This window comes from Podarcis erhardii (genome assembly GCF_964252035.2).
Source record: "Podarcis erhardii genome assembly, chromosome: 8".
Lineage (NCBI taxonomy): Eukaryota > Metazoa > Chordata > Lepidosauria > Squamata > Lacertidae > Podarcis > Podarcis erhardii.
In genome coordinates this window covers 63,490,144-63,510,916 of record NC_138499.1, presented here as the reverse complement: position 1 = coordinate 63,510,916, position 20,773 = coordinate 63,490,144, and the positions used below count along the sequence as shown (strand labels likewise).

General features: G+C 41.3%; 1 protein-coding gene across 1 annotated transcript in view; it reads left to right on the top strand.

Annotated features, from left to right (window-relative positions):
- Positions 1-20,773, top strand: part of HIVEP1 (HIVEP zinc finger 1) — a 79,041-nt gene that overhangs the window by 1,734 nt on the left and 56,534 nt on the right. The window lies entirely within an intron of this gene.

Below are 20,773 nucleotides of genomic sequence, written 5' to 3'. Positions count from 1 at the left end.
ATGAAGTAGGTTCTGTTTAACTGCACTGCACTGATGATAATGGGGTAGTTTATCACTTCTCTGGTCTTGGTGATAAGATGTAACTTCTTTTTTTAAAAAGCGTAATTATTAGAGTGCCAAATTGTCAGAGGTTTCTGCTAAAGTCCAAACAGGTATGTGGCCTGACATTTACTGAGTATAAGCTTTCTTAAGGTTTTTCTTGAAGCATCTGTGGCATTTGAAATAGCTTTTGCTGTTTTCAGAAGCCATCCAGCTTTCAGTTAAACTGTGCTGAAGGAACAGTCAATGATGATAGGACACATGCCACCAAAGTCACCTGGATTTTTATAAGATTTCCTGGCCCTGCATTCAGCAGTGATTGGCTACATGTGCAGTTCCCATTGCTGGATTTAGTAGCCACGCACGCAGTTGTAGATCTTTAGTACTGTCAGCTTTGACAGTGCACACAGCTCCTTGTTTGGATGGGTGGGAACTAAATTAGATCCTTCTTCCTCTTGGTCTGGCTGATTAGCCTTGAACATGTGTTAAGTGTTTAGGTACATCACACACACAGCTCTCCAGATTAGGGCCAGTGAGTTTAAATTAATTTTGGATAGTTGATTTAAGTAACCAGTGAAAAATCGTGTTGAAGGATGGAAGAAAATCATCTACAAAACTTGGTTTTGTACTGGTTGCATTCCCTGTACCTTCTCAGTCACTTTAATGTTCAAAAGCTATTCCTGCCATGCTGCTCTGCAGCTGTCATTCATAAATTGAGCAAATCTTCTTGGTATAAACTTGAGCCCAAATTTGTTCACTGAGATTAGCCCTCTGATTCTAAACATTTACACCTGTGAATCTCTGTGCCTCTAATGCCACTGTAATGTTTATAATCTCTTACTTTTGACATTGTGCTTAGATAAAGATGGGACATGCCATCTGCTCCGTGTAACTGTAACTCAGATATTAGGATTTTTCACTGCACCGTATACTGTCAACACCTGGGCAACATTTTCAGCAAGGTGTCCATACTGAAATCTGTAACCATTTGGGACAGCAAGGCATGTGTTTTAAGTGAAGATGTGGTTCACTGAATTCTCACAGGATCCAGCAGCTTACATAAAACTCTCAATGGTTTCCAACCCCAATTTACAAGCACTCTGCTTTTAAATGTAACTGGGCATCTACTAGAGTTTGAATCCAAGCATCTTCTAAAAGTGATGTAACTTCTGATTTGGCCTGGTATGTGAAGATTGGAGCCTAACCAACAGTGGAGTAGTTTTAACCTGGTTTTATGTGGCAACTAATTATCTTACTTCACACTCCTTATTGTATTGCTAATATGCTGTAAGTTGCCTCAAGTCTCTAGGGTGGAACCATTCAGAAATATACTTATATATTGTGAGTTAAATATTATGGGCATATGGGATATTAATAGGGACTGAAGTGGTTCTTTGGCTTTTGAACCTACTTGTAGCATGAATATTGCACCATCTTAAAAAAAAAGGAAAGGAAAGGGTCGTTGTGGCCAGTTTTTCCTAGCTTTTAGATTAAAAGCACTGTCAGCCAGAGAACAGGGGTGTGGGGCACTGTCTGCTCTGTCAGTGGAACATTGCAAAACATACGTTGTGTTTGGAGCTGGAAAATATTTCCGTTTCATAGGCAGCAAGTGTACCATTTTTAGCTACAAGCCTTGCATACAGTCAAATGAATATTTCCAAATTACCAGTTGACCTGTCTATTGAGGCATCTAGGATTTTTCAAATCCTGATTATATTGGCCACTCTGAGAACAGTGTATTGTGGAAGATCAACTGAGATAACTGGATCTGATAAACAGATTTGCATGATTTTTTAGGATCTCTGTTAACAGCCTTTGCTTTCATTAATATTTATGTGTCACATTTAGGTTCCTCATACTGTATTTATGTCTCAAATGCTTCATGATGCCAGCTGACAAATTAAGACATTATTCCATAACTCAGTGCAATGCAATCTATATTTACGTAGAAGTAAGTCCCACTGTGTTGTTCTGGTGCTTACTCTGTAGTATGTGTGATTAGGATTTTAGCCTTAGGCATTTAGCAGGTTGACAATTAATGCTACCTCAGTGGAGTTTTGCACTTGCATTGCATTGCTTTTTAAAGTGGCAAACGTGTAAACTTGACACTTTAAAAAAGGTCTTAAGTTCATATTTTGCTGAGCTAAAGTTTTTAAGCGAACAAGGATGCAATGCTTTATAGTTTCCTAATTTTAACAAGTGATTTAAGTCTTTAGTCAACAAAAATTCTATGAACTACAGAAGAGTTTTTATGATGCTTTAAGGATACATACTGTATATTATGTTAATAAACAAACTTGCCTGTTGCGACTACCTTTTGGGAAGGGAGTTCATCAGCTATGTTGTATTTGTGTGCGGTATATTAATCAGAGGAGACCAAGAAAACATGTAATTGAAGGTGTGTCAGATAAGCAAAATGGAATGTAAGTGGATTACGTATAAACTTGGATTGTTTAATCTTCAGTAGGACACTATTTTTTCTTAATTTTTCCTTTTAAACATTTTGTTTTTTAGCTTGCATTTGTTCTAATAATATATAAAAAAATAGGAAGGCTGCATGAAGTACTTCTAAAATAGTCACTATACTAGAGAAAACTTGTTTACAAGTTTCCCTGATGCTAAAAATCCTTTCTGAATGCAAGTATTTTATAATATTTTTGGGATCTTTCTGCTTATCCTATAGGAATACCTTACATTCACCAATAAGGTCTTCATCAGAAGTCTGTCAGTTTAGATTCTAACTTTACATTTGCTAAATTTCAAACCCATTACATCCCAAAGGCTTGCTTCCATGTACACCAGCATTTATTGAAGCAATCTTGTTTGCCAGGTAAAATTTGGAGGTTGTTTCCCATTGTTTCTGGCTTTTGGTGCTTGTCTGCATAGCTGGAGGCAAATCACTATCCCTTAGCCTCCATTCCAATTTACAGAATTAAAACAATAATATTCTATCTCTTGCTAATGTTAAGGTTAAAGGTAAAGGTAAAGGGACCCCTGACCATTAGGTCCAGTCGTGACCAACTCTGGGGTTGCGGCACTCATCTTGCTTTATTGGCCGAGGGAGCCGGCGTACAACTTCCGGGTCATGTGGCCAGCATGACAATGCCGCTTCTGGTGAACCAGATCAGCGCACAGAAACGCCGTTTACCTTCCCGCCGGAGCGGTACCTATTTATCTACTTGCACTTTGACGTGCTTTCGAACAGCTAGGTTAAGAAAGAGTAAATTCTGCTACAATAGAAGGTTCTTGCACATTCTTCAAGATTCTGTGCAGTATATAATCCTGATTATAGCCTAAGCCTTTTGTCTTAAAATCATGAAAACATTATAGCATTTATAGTATGCAATCATTCAGACAAATTTATATAAATACCCAGTTATTCAAAATAATAAATTGCTTTTAGAGTGTTCTGTAAATATATACTTGAATCTTAATAAGAAATTTTTGTATAATGATTCTTATTTGAAATAGAAGTGAAGATTTTCTGCTGTCATTTCCCCCATCAATTCATTTTCCGCTTCATTCGCAGTTTTACTTTTTTTCCCCCTATGAAAATACTGGCCGAGCTGAAGGAAAGCAAATTTCTCAGATTTTCCATTTGAACATTGTAGGATATTGTGCAAAATATTCTTGCTAAACCCAAAACCCAGTATTTGTTAGCCTTCTTATTGATGATTTCAGATCTTGCAGTATTTTTTGTTTTATTTTGCTGTTTCTTGGGTCTAAAGATAACTGCTGAGTTAATGAAATCTAACTGGCCTAAAAGGTTCTGACTGAAGTGCAGCACTTGTACCGGCTAATCCCCGAGACTGAACAAATGACTAAGTGTATTGGTCTGTAAGGTCAAATATAAAACGACAGAGTAGTGCAGTACCTTAAAGACTACCAAATTCATTATGGCACAAGCTTATGTGGACTAGAGTCCATGACATCAGATGCATAAAGTGTAGTCATAAGCTGGCAGTTATATATACATGTGGGTGTAAACGGAAACATGGAGTGAAATAGCAATGGAATATGAAAAGTGCAGACTGATTAAACACATTAGAAATTGAGTGTACAGTGCACTGTCATCTTTTCTAACAGCCGTTGTATATAGGTAGTAGACTGCCTCTTTTACTGCATGCTATTTGCATCTGACAGAATGCAAATATTTTATTAATTGATTGATGGATTGATTAAATTTGTCAGTTGCTTTTTTTTGCCCAGGGCAACCAAAAGCGACTTAACCAACCAACCAAATAAGAATTCCTGCTGCTTTGGTTATTCAGGCATCAGGAAGTTATCCTATCTTCAGTTAGTCCTCACTTTAGCATGTAATGTTACTATATCTGCATTAAAAAAACCAAAAGGTTAAAAAAACCTTTTGTATGTATGCATTTTGATTTGTCTGTACTGATTTGCATTCATTTATTTAATGGTAACTATTTGGGCTGGTGAGAAAGAAGCTAAGAGAAACTTTCAAAATGCTACCTTCTTTGGTGGTATCTTTGCTCAACACCTACTCTGACTCTGTCTTCGGAGGAAAGGAAAGCAATGCCCAACCTGCTGATAACAGAATAAACGAGGCAAGAAGGGAGCTGTAGCCAAAGATAGGAGAAGAGAGGTGGTAGGGGAACACCTAGCTACTTTCAGTAAATTCAGACCTCCAGGGCCTGATGAGCTGCACCCAACGGTACTAAAGGACCTTTCAGAAGTAATCTCAGAGCTTCTGTCTTATAACCTTTGAGAATTTTTAGAGAACGAGTGAGATCTCTGCAGACTGGAGGCATCTTCAAAAAGGGAAAAAAAGAAGACCAACTGGTGAGCTTGACATCAATACCAGGAAAGGTCTTAGAACAGATAATTTACCAGTCAGTCTGTGAGCACTTAGAGAAGGATGCATAGGCGTAGTCGGGGTGGTGGCGGCAGGTGCTCCCTAAATCAAATAAATAAATAAAAAAGCCCTTTAGATTAGGTTTTTTATCCTATTGTATTCTGATTAAGCTTTAATAAAATCTTATTTTAAAAGAGAGAGAGAATTGGGCTCAAAGTAATGAAATGAATTCAGTAGGCACAAATGTAAGGTTCTACACTTAGGAAGAACCTGCTGCACAAATAAAAGATAGGGGACAACTGGCTTGCCACAAGTACGTGTGAAAAGGATCTAGGGGTCGTAGTGGGCCACAAGCTTAACTTTAGTCAGCAGTATGGTGCTGCAGCGAAAAAGTGAACACTGTTCTAGGCTGCATCAACAGAAATATAGTGTCCCAATAAAGGGAAGTCATAGTCCTGCTCTATTCTGCCTTGGTCAAACCACAGCTTGAATACTGTGTCCAGTTCTGGGCACCACAATTTAAGAAGGATGTTGACAAGCTGGAATGTGTGCCGAAGAGGGTAACAAAGATTACCAAGGGTCTGGAAACCAAGTCTTACCAGGAATGGATGAGGGAGTTGGGTATGTTTAACCTGGGAAAGAGGAAACAGAGATGAGATATGATAGCCATCTTCAGATATCTCAAGGCCTGTCACATGGGCGATGGAGCAAGCCTGTTTTCTCTTGCTCTGAAGGGTAGGACCTAAACCATGGGCTTCAAGTTACAAGAAAGGAGATTCTGACTAAACATCAGGAAGAACTTTAAGATAGTAAGAGCTGTTGGAACAGACTCTCTCGGGAGCTGGTGGACTCTCCTCCATCTGAGGTTTGCGATTCCTGCATTGCAAGGGGTTGGACTAGATGACCCTCAGCGTCCCTTCCAGATCCTACAATTCTATGTTTCCACCAGAACATACGCATTTGTTGGTGAATATGCCCATTATTAGTGAACAATTCATTGCAGTCATTCAGAATTTAATTTCACTGTAACATAAACCTCTCTGGTATAGTTATTATAAGTTTAATACACCTACAGCCTGGGAGGCTGGATGCACAAAGGCCAATCTGTTCAGGATGCCTGCTGGTGGTGCTGGTGTTCTCCTCAGCTCCTTTTGGCAGAGAACAGGGTAGCAGTGTTGTCATTTTGCATGGTACTGTACTCCCATCTCTTGAGAAGCAGTGTGCTTCCTGCTTTGGGGTTGAGTGGAAGCATTTGCAGTGGCCCAGAAGCATCTGTGGCATTGTGATTAGTGTCCGGCAGGCTGGAAATGATGAGCAAGTCTCTACAGTGCATATTTTGTTTCCTTTGGTAGAAGTACTGTCCATACTAAAAGCAGCAGGAGGGATTGCTGCGCCACTTGTAATCTGGGTAGTGCTATTCCCCGAACAAAATAAAAGGCTGCCCCTTTTTGTGGGCAGGGTGCTGCCTAGACTAAAAATACTGATCCTGGACTGGCTGAACTCTTCACTGTGTACCAAAGGAAGGACTGTGGAGTGGGTTGCAAAAATCGTCCGAAGGATTAGGTGTGCCAGTGGGCCGTTATTTGATCAGTACAGTATACCAAACAGGTTTTTTGGGTCACGTTACTTGGCCAGTCTTGCTTCTATAAATTAACGTTTATTTAGCATCGTTAACACTCAGCTAAAAGAGAACATGTATATTGCAAAAGCTGAAAAAATGTCATGACATGGGAAAATATATATATGTATAGTGGCAGCCTATATAGACAAGGGCTTTTTAAAATATTGTTGTTTAATATTAAAGCTAGGGAGGCTCTTTTTGGCAGTCTGATTCCAGTATAAACATATTTCAGTTTTGGAGTGAACATACTGTAGAACATCTTGATGCAACCCCATCTGTGCTTGCAATGGATCAGGTCTAGGCTCTATTGCAAAATCTGTGCTTCAGTCTGGAGGGAAATATTTAGTCCTGTTAGGATCAATATTTTTATTTCAGATATTGACATGTGTGTACTGTTTTCATAGAGCCTTTTCAGGCCAGATCTCAGGACCCAGAAGAATGTGTGTGAAGAGGCAACGTAAGGGCTGGGAAGAACTGGGTGTCTCTTTCACCACTATGAATGAATAATAGCACCTCAATGGGAAGGATAGAGCTGAGATGCAGGGCTAAAAAGAGGAACAGTTTTTTTTTTTAAATACAGGTTGTATAATTCATTTTACCAAGAGCTCCAAGCACTTCATGGGCATCACTGGAGTGTTAAACACGTTGCTGACGTGTATAACAGTGTTGTCATCCTAGAGAGCTGCAGCTGAGAGGCGTAGTGGCTTCCCTGAGATCAGTGGTGCATGTCTGAGCAGAGACGCAGGATGAGTATTTCTAGTCATCATTCATGCTCCTAGCCACTACCTCACATCCATTCTTATGCAAGTTGTCCTGGACTGGATACTTTAATGTTAAAGCTGCATGTGATTTGAAGATCTTCATTCTTTTGAATTTCTGTATCTAAACTTCTAAATTTCCTCCAAAAGACAATGCCAAGGCCAACTGGGACTGTGAAACATTTAAATGTGCCAGTGGTCCAGCTTTTAGGAGGGGCTGCTAGTCTCATAGGTACTGTATTTTTCGTTCTATAAGACGCACCCGACCATAAGACACACCTAATTTTAGAGGTGGAGAACAAGAAAAAAAAATTCTCTCCCTCTCTGCTCAGCGCCTCTCCAACAAAGCGGGAGGAGAAACGGAAGGGGCTCTCCCTCTGTGTGCAGCGCCCCTTCAGCGAAGCGGCAGGAGAAGTGGAGCCCCTTCCCTTTCTCCTCCCGCTTCACTGAAGGGGCGCTGCGCAGAGAGGGAAAGCTGCGCAGCACCTCTCCAGCGAAGCGCCTCACCTGGCTTCAGCGGCTATCCCTGAAGCCAGGAGAGCAAGAGGGATCAATCCCTCTTGCTCTCCTGGCTTCAGCGAAAGCTGCGCAGCCTGCATTCGCTCCATAAGACGCGCACACATTTCCCCTTATTTTTTAGGAGGGGGAAAGTGTGTCTTATAGAGCAAAAAATACAGTAGTTAGTGGGTAGAGAATATTTATTAGCGGAACTCCAATGCTAAATAACTTGTAAAATGAGTTTCAGATGGGTTTCTGTATTCGTCTTTTGCAGCAAAAACAACTTAGCATTTTGACATCCTAAATACTGATTTTTATTTTTTATTTTTTTTGCATAAGCTTTTGTAAACTAGTGAGATGCTGTAGTCTATGAAATTTTATGCCAGAAAAATATTCAAGGCTTTTAGGTTCTGTAACCAAATTTCATATAAATGAGAGGAACTTTTTTTTCCTACAGGTGTTGTGTCAAAGCAGTTGTGCCTGTAATGCTATTGATCTCCCAAAATCTCTGCCTGTGTCTTGTATGATGTATAGAGTCAGTTTTGCAAAGTGTGATGGTCACTGTAGGACTTGTGCTCCCGATAATAGATTGGTAGGTTGAAGTCATGCAGGCTAGCCCTATGACTCTTTGTGGATTTGTTGCATAAGCTGTATATCTCTCAAAGCTGCGTACAATTTGTCTCAAAGACCTTCTGTTTTCCACTGAAATTTTGTTATGAAACGAGGTATAATATTAAACAGTCAGTGGTTTTGTTAATCAAGAACACTGGGGAAAGAGTTAAAAAGCATTTGCAAAATTTTAACAAGGTGGTTTCTTTTTGCAGTTCATGCCTCATGAGAATCGTAAAGGCTTTGTTGGTAGTGAAGCTGGAGAAATAATGAGTAACACTTTCCCTGAGAATTGGAAAAAGTACATTCGGAGAATGAATTTAAATTTCCCAAGTAACTTCCTGACCAATAATAGTTTATGGGTTTTTTTTAATGAAAACTTGGAAAATCAAGAGTCCAAAAGCCTCATTGAGGCTCGAAGAAAGCACCTCAAGTTCCTTTCTAACAGTCATTTTATTGGAGAGAGTCAACAAGTATGTATATTTTGAGATCACCCCGAATATTTAAGGAAAATTTTGTACTAGTAGAAACTCTCTGCGTTGGGTGGCTTAGAGAATTATAGCACAGTGGTCCTGTTTTGAATTGGGAATATAGGATAGAAAAGCAGGGAGCAAAGGAAAGCCCTCATTCCAAAATGGGAAAGCCGAAATAATCAGTGTTTCAGTTCCAGTGTTAATGTGGTAGAGCAAAAGAAGTCTGTGCTATCTAAAACCCTACAAACACTTGCTTCTTGTTTTGTACCTTCTCAGAAATGAGAGGAATGAAGAGGAAGCCCTTGAAAAGAACACAAGGGAGAGGTGACACTTAAAGGCCTGTCTGCAGTTGAGGAAAGAATATGCTTTTGCATTAGGATGATGTTTGTTCCAGACTGTGGATCCGCAATATCCTAATGTATGTCATTCCAGGAAAGGTTAACTATCTGTAAACAACTCTGGGCAACAGTCTCACAGTCTTCTGCTATGCATTTTAGCAGCAGCAGAACAAACATATGTTTGCTGCGCTGCTGCTTAAGCAGCTTCTGAGGGAGGGATGGGTTTTCAGTGGCCTGAATGCAGCCTGTGGGGCTTGCCAGTCTGGTCCCACAGCCTCCCCTCCTTGCTGCTTCTGTGCCCCCCCCATAGCAATAAAGCTTTCATTCCTAAATGCTTATGTGGGAAAGGTGTTGCACCCCAGATAGCTGCTATCCTCTGCAACTGGGGAGGGAAGGGTTAACCTCAAAATGTTTGGGTGCCATTTTTTTGCGCCTGGCTGACACTCAAGGATTACTGAAATGTGCATGTTTTGAAGCCTCAAAGTATATGTTAAGGATAGACAATATTTTAAGGAGTTTAACAATAAAGAGTATAGTGTTTTGAAAACTGTAGTATGGTAGCAATATTTTTATTGTAAACACCAAATTAAACATGTACAGTGGTACCTCGGGTTACATATGCTTCAGGTTACATACGCTTCAGGTTACACACTCCGCGAACCCAGATATAGTGCTTCAGGTTAAGAACTTTGCTTCAGGATAAGAACAGAAATCGTGCTCCGGTGATGTGGCGGCAGCAGGAGGCCCCATTAGGTAAAGTGGTTGTAATGGTTCTAGGGGTTGCTTGTGCGTAAAATCTGTGCCACACCTGGCTGGGCTGCCTGAGTGAACCCTTTCTGTCCGGACAGCCACTCACCCTTGGCTGTCTCAGTCGCTGGCAGAATCCGTCAGTGGGCGTTTCTTGAACTTCTTCCAGCAAAGAAGCTCTTTGACGCCTAGTCTCCGCCTACTCTCCCTGCGTTGAAGCCTTCTGCGCAGGGAGGGTGTGGGCAGCGGAGGACCTGTGCTCTCTCCACTGGTCTCCGGCGAGGAGTCATGGAGCCACCTCACCGATTCCCCCATCTGCCCCCCTTCTCCACTGGTGCTACACTGATTTCCTTCCCCAGAAGATGGGCTGCTTCTCTCCCTCCCGGGACGCTCTCCGGAATCCCTCTGGAGCCCTCCCTCTCCCTTTGGCTCCGATGGCAGTTCCCTGACAGTGGTGCTTCAGGTTAAGAACAGTTTCAGGTTAAGAATGGACCTCTGGAACGAATTAAGTACTTAACCCGAGGTACCACTGTATTAACATTTTCTGTTAAAAATGTGTTATTAACTATGTGTCACTTAAGTGAATTGTGTATTAGTTCGTGCTTATCAAAATAATAAAAATGTTGTCGCCCCGCCCCCGCCCCCCATGGCAACTAGACCAGTTGCAGGGGACATGGAGCATGATGAGGGCCCCAAGTTCAGTTCCCATAAGTTGCCATGGAAAAGAATCAGGCAGTAGTTGATGGGAGAGCTGGAGATCATGAACAGTCAATGGCAGTCAGTTGCATATTCTGATGGGGAGGAAAGACAACTGTGCAGTGCAGTTCCTTATACCCCTAATTATGTTCTTTTAGCAGAGATTCTATTTCTGTTATTCTCCACCCCCCACCCTTATATATTTTCTGGAATCTGCTTCTTGCATTCTCTTCCTTTTTCTACCTAATTCTCTTTCTTTGCTTAGCAACTACTCATACGTCCTTAGGGAGGCTCACCTCACAGTTTAAGAAACAGGCAGCTAGATACAGTCATGGACTTGTACCTGCATGTTAATTTGAATCCTGCGTTTCTAGTAAACACTGCTGCAAATGTGTCTCTTGAGCCAGTACTATAACTAATCAGTGTTCCTTCCCTCAGGCTTTAGAAACTCAGCATTGGCAATAGTAACAAAGACAGTTTAGGATGGCAAGGTGGGGGAGGGCCTTTTCTAAATGAAAGACTCTTGGCATTTTTGAGAAATTATCCAAATTTTGTCTCTAAACATCTAGTTCCTCTTGAATAAAATAGTTGATTCTGTTCCATTATAAATGAAGTGTGGGTTCCCAGAACACTTTTAAAACTATGCTGATAAACAGCAAATACTAAAAATCAAAGGGATAGAAGGAATATGCAAAAATTCAGGGCAGGAGTAGCCAGTGTGGTGCCAGATGTTGTGGGCCAGAATCTCAAAGAGTTGACCAATTTGGTTTTCTCCTTAATATGTTACTTGTTTGACGTGTTTTGAGATGCTAGTTGGGTTTTCTCTCTCTCAAGACTCATTTAAGTACTGCTTTCTAAATGGTGAACTTCGCCTGCCATATAAGCACAGTCATTACAGTTTTCTTCCTTGTAGAATATGATTCGTAGCTGAAGTAGTGGAACTTCCCTGACCTTTTCTGCAGAAGCTTATGCAACAGCAACTTTGTAGCAAAGCAAACAGAGAGGAATGAGGGGAAGGGAGGAGAAAATCTCATTTAACTTTGCTCTTTGCATTTTTCCCAACGTTGTGACCCCTTACATACCAGCTGATGGGTTTCCCAAGATTTCTCTTTTCTCTTTGCCTCCTAGCCTGAGTTTTTGGGTCCATGTGTGCCTTTTTGTGCCTTATTTAGGGAGATAAAAATCTGCCAACCACTTTGACACTATGCTGGTCTTACAAAGCAATGCTGTAGCAGTTCTTCCTTCCATCAGTAGGTTTCCAGATCCCACAAGACTAGGAAGATAAAATCTGGAGAGACCTGGAGAATTTAAATATTTATACTCCAGCCATGATCTATGGCTTGGGTGACTAACCTTTGGCTCTGCTGATGTTGTTGGACTACAACTCCCATCATTCCTGTCCATTGGTGATGTTGACTGGGGCTGATGGAAGGTGGAGTCCAATAACACTTGGAGGGACACAGGTTAGCTATCCGTGATCTAGAGCAGGGGTGTCAAACTCAAATTCATCGGGGGCCACATCAGCAGTTTGGTCACCCTCAAAGGGCCGGTTGTATCTGTAGGACTATGTAAAGGACATGTGAAGTGGAGGTTTCCTGTGTAGAACGGCCGGCGCCGCTAGAGGGCAGACGTTTTCTGGCTTGTAGGCTGCCGCGCATGCGCTGAAGAGGCGGCTTTCTTGTGTAAAAAATAAAAATAAAGCGAGAATAAAAGGTGGCGGCCGGCGGCGGCTACACGGGCCACATGACGAGGCCTGGCGGGCCGGATTCGGCCTGCGGGCCTTGTGTTTGACACCCGTGATCTAGAGGAATTATATGGTAGATGTATTGAGGATTTATTGGAGAGTACTTTCTGCGATTTTATGGAGAGTACAGTACTCTGGGGTTTTTATATTGTTGTAGGTATGAACATTTTATTAGAAGGTACATTCATGAACTGCTACATACGCTAGCAATGTAGGATGGGTGTGGGGGTTCCCATAATAATATTATATTCTCTTCATTGGCTGTTTCTTAGGCAGTGTTGCTCACAGTGGTGAATTGCTCCCTACCCCATAGATGAGGATCCTGTGGCAGTCTTCCAGATGTTGTTGGATTCCCATCAGCCCCAGTGAGCATAGTTAGTGGTCAGGGATAACTGGAGTTGTTGTCCAAAAACATCTGACAGGCCACCATTCCTTCACTACCTTAACTGCTGTGCGAATAGCATGGCCATAATATACACTGATCCTTTCCTATTTATTTCATTGTTACACAGCAGCTCTCCACAATCTATTCATGTTTGCATACATGTCTGTATGTATGGCTCTATTTAGTCTTCTGGTTCAAAAGTTTACCTATTGGACTTCTGTACCATTATTATTTTTAAAATGTCCAGGGTAGTTTACAAAGTAATAATAGAAATGCAATAAAACAAAACAAAAGTGTAGTGTAAAAAGAACCAAGTGATAAACTCCTTGGGTGATAAAGCCCAGGGAAGATAAATAAAAAAATCTGTACCTGGCCCTGAAAAGACATCAAAGTAGGTGTTGAGTGATGTTCCCCAGGGAGAGTTCCACAAATGGGATGACACAGCCGAAGAGGCTTTCTCCCTGATCACAAGGGCACCCAGAGAAGGACCTCTCCAGCTTGATGTAGAAGCAGACAGTCCTTTAGGTACCTGGATCCCAAGCCGCTTAGGGACTTTAAGGGTAAACAGTAGTGCTTTGAAACGAGCTTGTGGAGCTATTTAAGCATAAGTTAAATATATGTTCCCAACAGCCAATCCAATTTCAGGTAGTACAAAATGCATCTGTAGATTCTAGGCAATCTTCAACTGCAGTCCCATGGTAATCAAGTGTGGAGGTCAGATACAGTACCAGAATATAGGAAAGCATGACCAATGATACCACCCTTTGCCATGCTGGAAAAAAGGCAGAAAATAAGGGAAAACATGTTAGTGGTTGTTTTTTTTCGATTACTTTATAGGGGAAATTACTTTCAGAAGTGCATTCTCTAGGGTTTTATTAGATAAATCTATTTTGTGTCCATTTTTTAAAAATGTATTTGTTGTGAATTGATGGTCTCTCTCTTTTGATAGCATAGCTGAAAATGTTCTCATGTGGGCAGTTTTTCATAACTAGGTGACTTTAGACAGATCAGCACCTCATGGGATTCTGAATAGAACTGCAAAGAAAGCACATCAAGGATGAGTGTATTTGTGGTTTTATAGAGCTGTTGCTTGCCTCTATAGTTTCCTTTAATTGCTTAAAGGCTGAGCAGTTTGAAAGTGTTTGAAAAGATTCTGACTTCATTTGCATGCTTTGTTCATAGCTGCCTTGGGAGAATTACAGAAATGCTATCTTTAATGCCTAACCTAGTTCTTCTGATTTTTCATCACTGCCTTGGGCAACTGAAAGGTCCAGCCTGCATCCTGTGTAGTAGAGCTAAGACAAAACTGTATTTGGTTTTTAATTTTAGGTTTTGATGTTGAAAAGCATCCCCCCATGACACCTGTCCAGTTTCTGAACATGTGAGCAAAAGCCCCCCCAAAATTGATTTTCTAAAGACACCTGGGAACTCTGTAGTCCTTGAACAGTCCCATAAGAGCCAAGAAAAACTGTGATTTTTTAACTGCTCTGACCAAGCTTGGACAAGTTTTCAACCTGACTTAACCATGATTTAGGCAGAGTACTTTATAGACTCTTTGTGTGTCTGGCTACAAGTCCATGCAATTGTAGGAAGGTTGGGTGATCTGGGAGAGGGAGTTATGGAAAAGGACGCTGCTAAAGCTTTAGCTCTGTTAGATCAGGAAACTTGTCAGAGCTTGGTTAGGCAAGCTCATGGATTGCACAGATCCTTTATTGAACTGAACCCTTTGGGACTGTTTAGTTTCCTGGAACCTTAAAATCTGTCCTTGGAAGCTCTTGCAAAGCACACTCTCTCACACACACGCTTACACACAAACACCATTTATTGTTTTTTGTAAGTCACTCAGATAAATTAACATTATGGGGCAGCATGCAGATGTCCGAAATGGGTATAGAAATATATTAGGTTGCTTCTGCATACTTCCACAATGGCACAAATTTTCCATTTCTGTTGTTATATACAGTGGTACCTTGGGTTAAGAACTTAATTCGTTTTGGAGGTCCGTTCTTAACCTGAGACACCACTTTAGCTAAAGGAACCTCCTGTTGCTGCTGCGCCGCCACCGCGCGAGTTCTGTTCTCATCCTGAAGCATTTTACAAGTTGACAAAGTAGGTCGCTTCTTTTCAGATTTTTCTTCCTTCCAAATCCTTCCCCAAGTTCAGTCAGTAAGAGTATGAGCTAGGATATGCTACTGTTCTTTTTGGGTCCATCTTGGGCACTCATGAAACCTGTACTTAGAATGGCTTTGTTAGCCATGGGTACTGAATTTTATTTTATTTTATCCTTTCGATCAGCAGTCTTAGCAGACTATTTCTTTCTTCACACCGCTGCAGTATTTTTACCAAACTCAACGCTAGAAATATGAACAAAGCTGATTCCTGAGGCAACTAAGCACCAACATTCTGGGAAGCTGTAGGCTAGGGCCAGGATTACTGGTGGTCAAGAAATGAGAGACAAGCAGTAGTGATAGTGAAGCCACCAAAAGATTTTTTTCGGTGTCTGTTCATCTGAATCCATTGCCACATTGTAGGTGTCTGGCAAGACTCCAGCTTGTCATCTCCTGGTTTATCCCAGCCAAATGGGTGGGGTATAAATAATAAAATTATTATTATTATTGTAATTATTGTTGTTGTTGTTGTTATTGATATGGACTGTGATTTCATCACATTACTGTGTACAGTCGGACTTGAAGCATTCCATGCAAATGGCTGCTTCCATATTGTATCTTTGCCACATATCATCAAATTTAGTTCTGTATAAATTCACCCAAAAGGTTTGTGTCATTATGACTTGTATCTAAATGTAGGTAACTCTTGTAACACCTTGAGTAAAAGGTTGTTGGCAAAACAGTGCAAGTCAGGCCGTAGCACAATTCCTAAATCAAGTAGGGCAGAGGAAAAATCGGCATCACTCAGATGTTTTGAAACAAACAAAAATGAATGCAATATCCAATGTGGTTATGATGCATGCAAATTGAGAGTGTGAACTTTTTCAACTTAGTATGTGCTTTCTGGAAGACAGTTCTTAATAGCATGGAAGTCACTGACCAACCTTTGTGATCTACCTTTATAGGTTGTAACTTGCAAACTATCAAACCAGTCATCTGCAAAACTGTTGGAATATGCTTCATAGCATAAGGTTACCAGACATCCCCGTTTCCCGGGGACAGTCCCCGGATTTACAAATCAGTCCCCTGACAAAATCCTATAATTCCTACTGAAGTTGAAAAGTGTCCCCGGATTCATTGGAAAAAATCTGGTAACCTTATCATAGGAACATAGAAGCTGCCTTAGAGCAAGTCTGACCAATGGTCCTTCTAGCTCACTGTTTTTTGCTAGCAGCTGTTCTCCAGGGTTTCATAGAGGTCTTCCCCAGCCCTACCTGGAAATGCCAGGAATCAAGCCTGACATCTTTTGAAAATAATGTATGTGCTCTATCTCTGAGCTTTAGCCCTTTGCCAATCTTCCTTGTGTTTTGTATCTGCTTTTAAGGATCAGCCTGCATTTTACATCATTGTAGGAGCTTGGCATAGCACTTTGCAGAGTCTTTATTTCCATTATCTGTTGCTTCTGTGAAACACCAGATAACTCTTTCTCTTGGGTATTTATGAAAAGCACTTGCTTAGATATTTATCACCTTGGTGCAATTTGAGAGTGTCTTACATTTGTATTTCTTGTTTTATAAAGCAAGGCTTGTTTCACTGATTTCTCCTGTTCTTTTAGCCTGTGGGTATTTGGTAGAAGCTACTCATACTAATTTCTGTAGTTAGTGGGAGGAGTACCTTGAGCTTTACTGGAATCTTAATTTAATAGACCTCTTCCCATCACTGCTTTCGTTTTCAAGAAATTTGGACGAAAGGACAAAAGCACACAATTAGACTAGTGTTTACTAGTCACCCAGATGAAGTAGTGGAGCAGTACTTATGGCAGCATTTCTTCCAGCCAATTAAAATATAATGTCACACAGACATATACATCTGCTGGTGAAAACCGAAAGCTGTTTTTAGTAGCATGACTGTGTTCTCTTGTAGCACCTGAAACTCTGGCAGCCCAGATGCAGAAGAGTAATGGGGAACTTGTTCAACTATGTGGACTACACTGGAAATATAAACTAACTTAAAGACTGAGGAATGCTAGAAGCAGTAACTTGCCTCTTCTCAAAGGCAAAATTGTAGACAATCACACCTACAATGTATTTCTTAGTACTGTGGGCATTGCAAAGCAATAACTTGTTTTGTCACCAAATTTGCGAAACAGTCTCCAGCCCTATGCCTTGAGAAGCAAGTATTTGTATAGCTTGTGGAAAATGTTGCGCTCAGTGCTGTTGTGTTCAGTTCTGTGTCAATTTTAAGATTTATTGCATGGAACAGTTCTTTTTTCAAGTAGCATACTTAGAAGAAAATATGCTGCTAGCAAATCAAATGTTCCAAGAATTGGCTAGGCTTGGTGCGATTAAAATATTTGGGAAGTTCTGTGTATTGATTGAAGGAAAGATGGCCAATGCAGAATGAAATATTTAAAATATGTAATATATTCTTTAAAGAGACTTGCTTAGTGTGTTAAGCATGCAGCTTCTGATTATTGTTCTTGGATCCATACTATGGAAAACAAATGTAAGAATCCAAATTCTTTCTTTCTGTATACTGTATTTCTATTTGGGGATGTTTAATAGCCGGTGGACCAGAATTTTCAAACACTTAAGTATTTTGTGTCTGAATAATTTAAATGTCTTATAGCTGGGTCTGAAATTCCATTTGACTCTGGGGTGGACATGGTTGGTTGTTCACCAGTCTGCCCTTTTTATATGTAAGGCAGAGAAGTGGGTAGAGGGTGGGATCTGATTTTTAAAGAGGGTGAGTGATACTCCAGTGGGAGCTAGGATGCGGGGGGGGGAATAAGGTTCACCCCCCTCAAAAGACCCCTCATGCACCCCACTGCTATGTATTGTTGGTATAGTAGAGATCTTAACTGACCAGACAGGTTTTTATTCACTTTTGACCTTTAGAAAAGCCTATCATTATGTTGGAGGGAAGGAATTGCCTTGGACACCGCCTGCAGTGCCATCTTGCCACTGTATAAAGTGATTTTATGTTTTTAGTTTTTAAACTGCCTTGACAGATTTACCTGTAGAAATGGCATTAAAATATTGCAAATAAATACTAGTAGGAGCACCATCTTTTTATTTTCATAAAGAGTAGAAGGGGAAAGAGAAAACAGTACTCAGTAATTTTATATATATCTATATAGATGCGCACTGAAGTTGAGCTCCTTGTTGCAAATGTGGTTACAGCCATTGATTTCTGGAATGCCTGATGACGACAGTATCTAATTCAGAGGAGAGTCTGAGGGAGCCCTAATGTTAATGTCATTGTGAATCATAGAATGTTAGGTACTGCAGGCATGAAATCTTTCATAGCAGCGAACAGTATCTTAAAGCTTCAACTGCTCCTGGTAGTGCTAAGTGTGTCTATATTAGATTGAAAGGATGTTTCTGGGTGTGACTTGGTCTTTTGTACCAGGTTGTGGTTAGTTTTTTTTTAAAAAATAACAAACTGAATATTCTTTATTAACAAGTTTTTGTTTCTTGAGGGCTTCTGTTTCAAGGCAAATAGCTAAAATGCAGTATCTCCTAGCTTGGGTAGCTCAGTTGGTTAGAACATGGTGCTGTTAATGCCAAGGTTGCAGGTTTGATCCCCGTATGGGACAGTTGCATATTCCGGCATTGCAGGGGATTGGACTAGATGATCCTCAGGTTCCCTTCCAATTCTACAGTTCTGTGATTCTGTGACTATTATTTTTAGAAGTCAACAGCAGCCTCACTGTCAAGCGATTGCCATAGAAGTGACTTGACTCCTTAAATGTTGTACAGCTGTTCTGGAGTAAAAGTTTAGTTATCAAAGCAAGGTCTAAAAGATACAGGTTGTGGGGGGCAGGGAGAGACTGTTTTAGAAAGGATTTGCATAACAGGCGGAAACAGTATTTACATGGGACTATCAAAAATTCGGCCCAACTGCATATGTGATAATTCCATGCACCAAGATTGAATGGGGCACAGGCTTCCAGCCGAGGCTCATCTTTCATAAACCTTGCTTCTTTCCATTAAATTCTTAAGAATCTTCTTGAGCTTCAATCTTGGGAGCCAAATAATATTTCTGATGTCCCATGACTATCTTATATTCAGCAACTGTTGGGACATCTGCAGAAAACTCAGGGTTATTTTAGGACACAACTGTGTGGCTATGGTGAAGAAGTTCAAGAACCCTAAAGGTAAAGTCTGCTGGACTGGCTCATTCATCTCTATTGTAACAGCTTCCTCTTCTTTATCCACGATTTGTTTGCGACAAATTGATGTTTCCACATACTAGCTCTCCATTGACATTCTCCAATTTAACACCATCTTTTGGGCAAGAGATTACAACAGCACCTCCAGTATGGCTAAGATATTGGCAGATAACGCAAAAATTCACCGGGAGGCATTTTCACCAAACAGCTGTTTTGACAAACTACTATATTTTTCACACCATAGGACACACTGAACAATAGGACGCACCTTGTTTTAGAGGGGGGAGAACAAGAAAAAAAATTTCTCCCCCTCTCTGCCCAGCGCCCCTTTCAGCGAAGCGGCAGGAAAAGCTGCGCAGAGAGGGGGAGAATTTTCCCCTTCTTGTTTTCCCGCTCTAAAACAAGGTGCCGTTCAGGCGGCTACCTTGGAAGCCTGCAGAGTGAGAGGGGTCGGTGTGCACCGACCCCTCTCACTCTCCAGGCTTCAGGCTCCTTTCGACCTGCTCTTTGGGGCTGGCGGGGGAAGCCCACCACCAGCCTCAAAGAGCAGGTCAGGGTGCAGCGGAAAGGCGCAGCGGAGAGGCTGCTGCCATAGTTGCGCGTCACCTCTCCAGCTGGGAGAGGGTCGCGGGGCATGGCTTCTTTAGCCCCTCACGCACTCTCCCAGCTGGAGAGGTGGCGCGCGGCTAAAGAGGATCCTGCCATAGCTGCGCGTCACCTCTCCAGGTGGGAGAGGGTCGCGGGGCTATGGCTTCTTTTGCCCTGCATGCGCTGTCCCGGCTGGAGAGGTGACGCACGGCTAAAGAGGCTCATGCCATAGCCACGCGTCACCTCTCCAGCTGGGAGAGGGTCGCGGGGCTATGGCTTCTTTTGCCCTGCATGCGCTGTCCCGGCTGGAGAGGTGACGCACGGCTATAGAGGCTCCTTCCATAGCCGCGCGTCACCTCTCCAGCAGGGAGAGGGTCGCGGGGCTATGGCGTCTTCGCTCCATAGGACGCACACACATTTCTCCTTCATTTTTGAAGGGGGAAAAGTGCGTCCTATAGAGCGAAAAATACGGTAATCTTGTAATGAATCATCATATGTTATAGGGAGGAAAGATAAATTTGTTTTCCTTCTCGGAAGTTATGTAAAGACCAAAAGTATATGGTTTCAAGGCTGCTGGAAACAATTGAGAAGGAAATTTAGCAAAATTATACAGTTCCTCTTGGTATGGAGTGACTTGGCTAAGTAGGTATATATGCCCAAGGCAAAACTTACTTTAAAATGTAGAGTTGTTGGGATGCTAAAATTCATAGACATACCTATATTTTATCTTAGATAGTGCTATCCTATGCATGTCTACTCAAAGTAAATTCCACTGACTGCAGTAGTGTTTAGTCTCATTTACCTGGGAGTAAATCTCATTGAACTTTATAATTAAAATTGGGATTCAGCATCATTGAACTCCTGTGGGATTTACTTTCAATTAAGCAAAGCATAGAATTGTGATCCAAAAACGCAATACACTGACTAGAACCTATTATGTATTCATGAAAGCATCACCTCCTACAACTGCTAGGAATCTTGGACTTGCATTGGCAACATATGTAATCTAATTTAATAAATATGCTTCTATTGAATGTGCAGTCCTCCTGGTCTGCTTTTTGCTTCCTTCTACCTAATTTACTTCATGATTTGTATGAATGATAGTGCTTTGGGCCAACCAACTATTTAAAGATCTTTGGGTAGAACTCTTCATCAGGCAGAATGAACATTCTTCTTAGC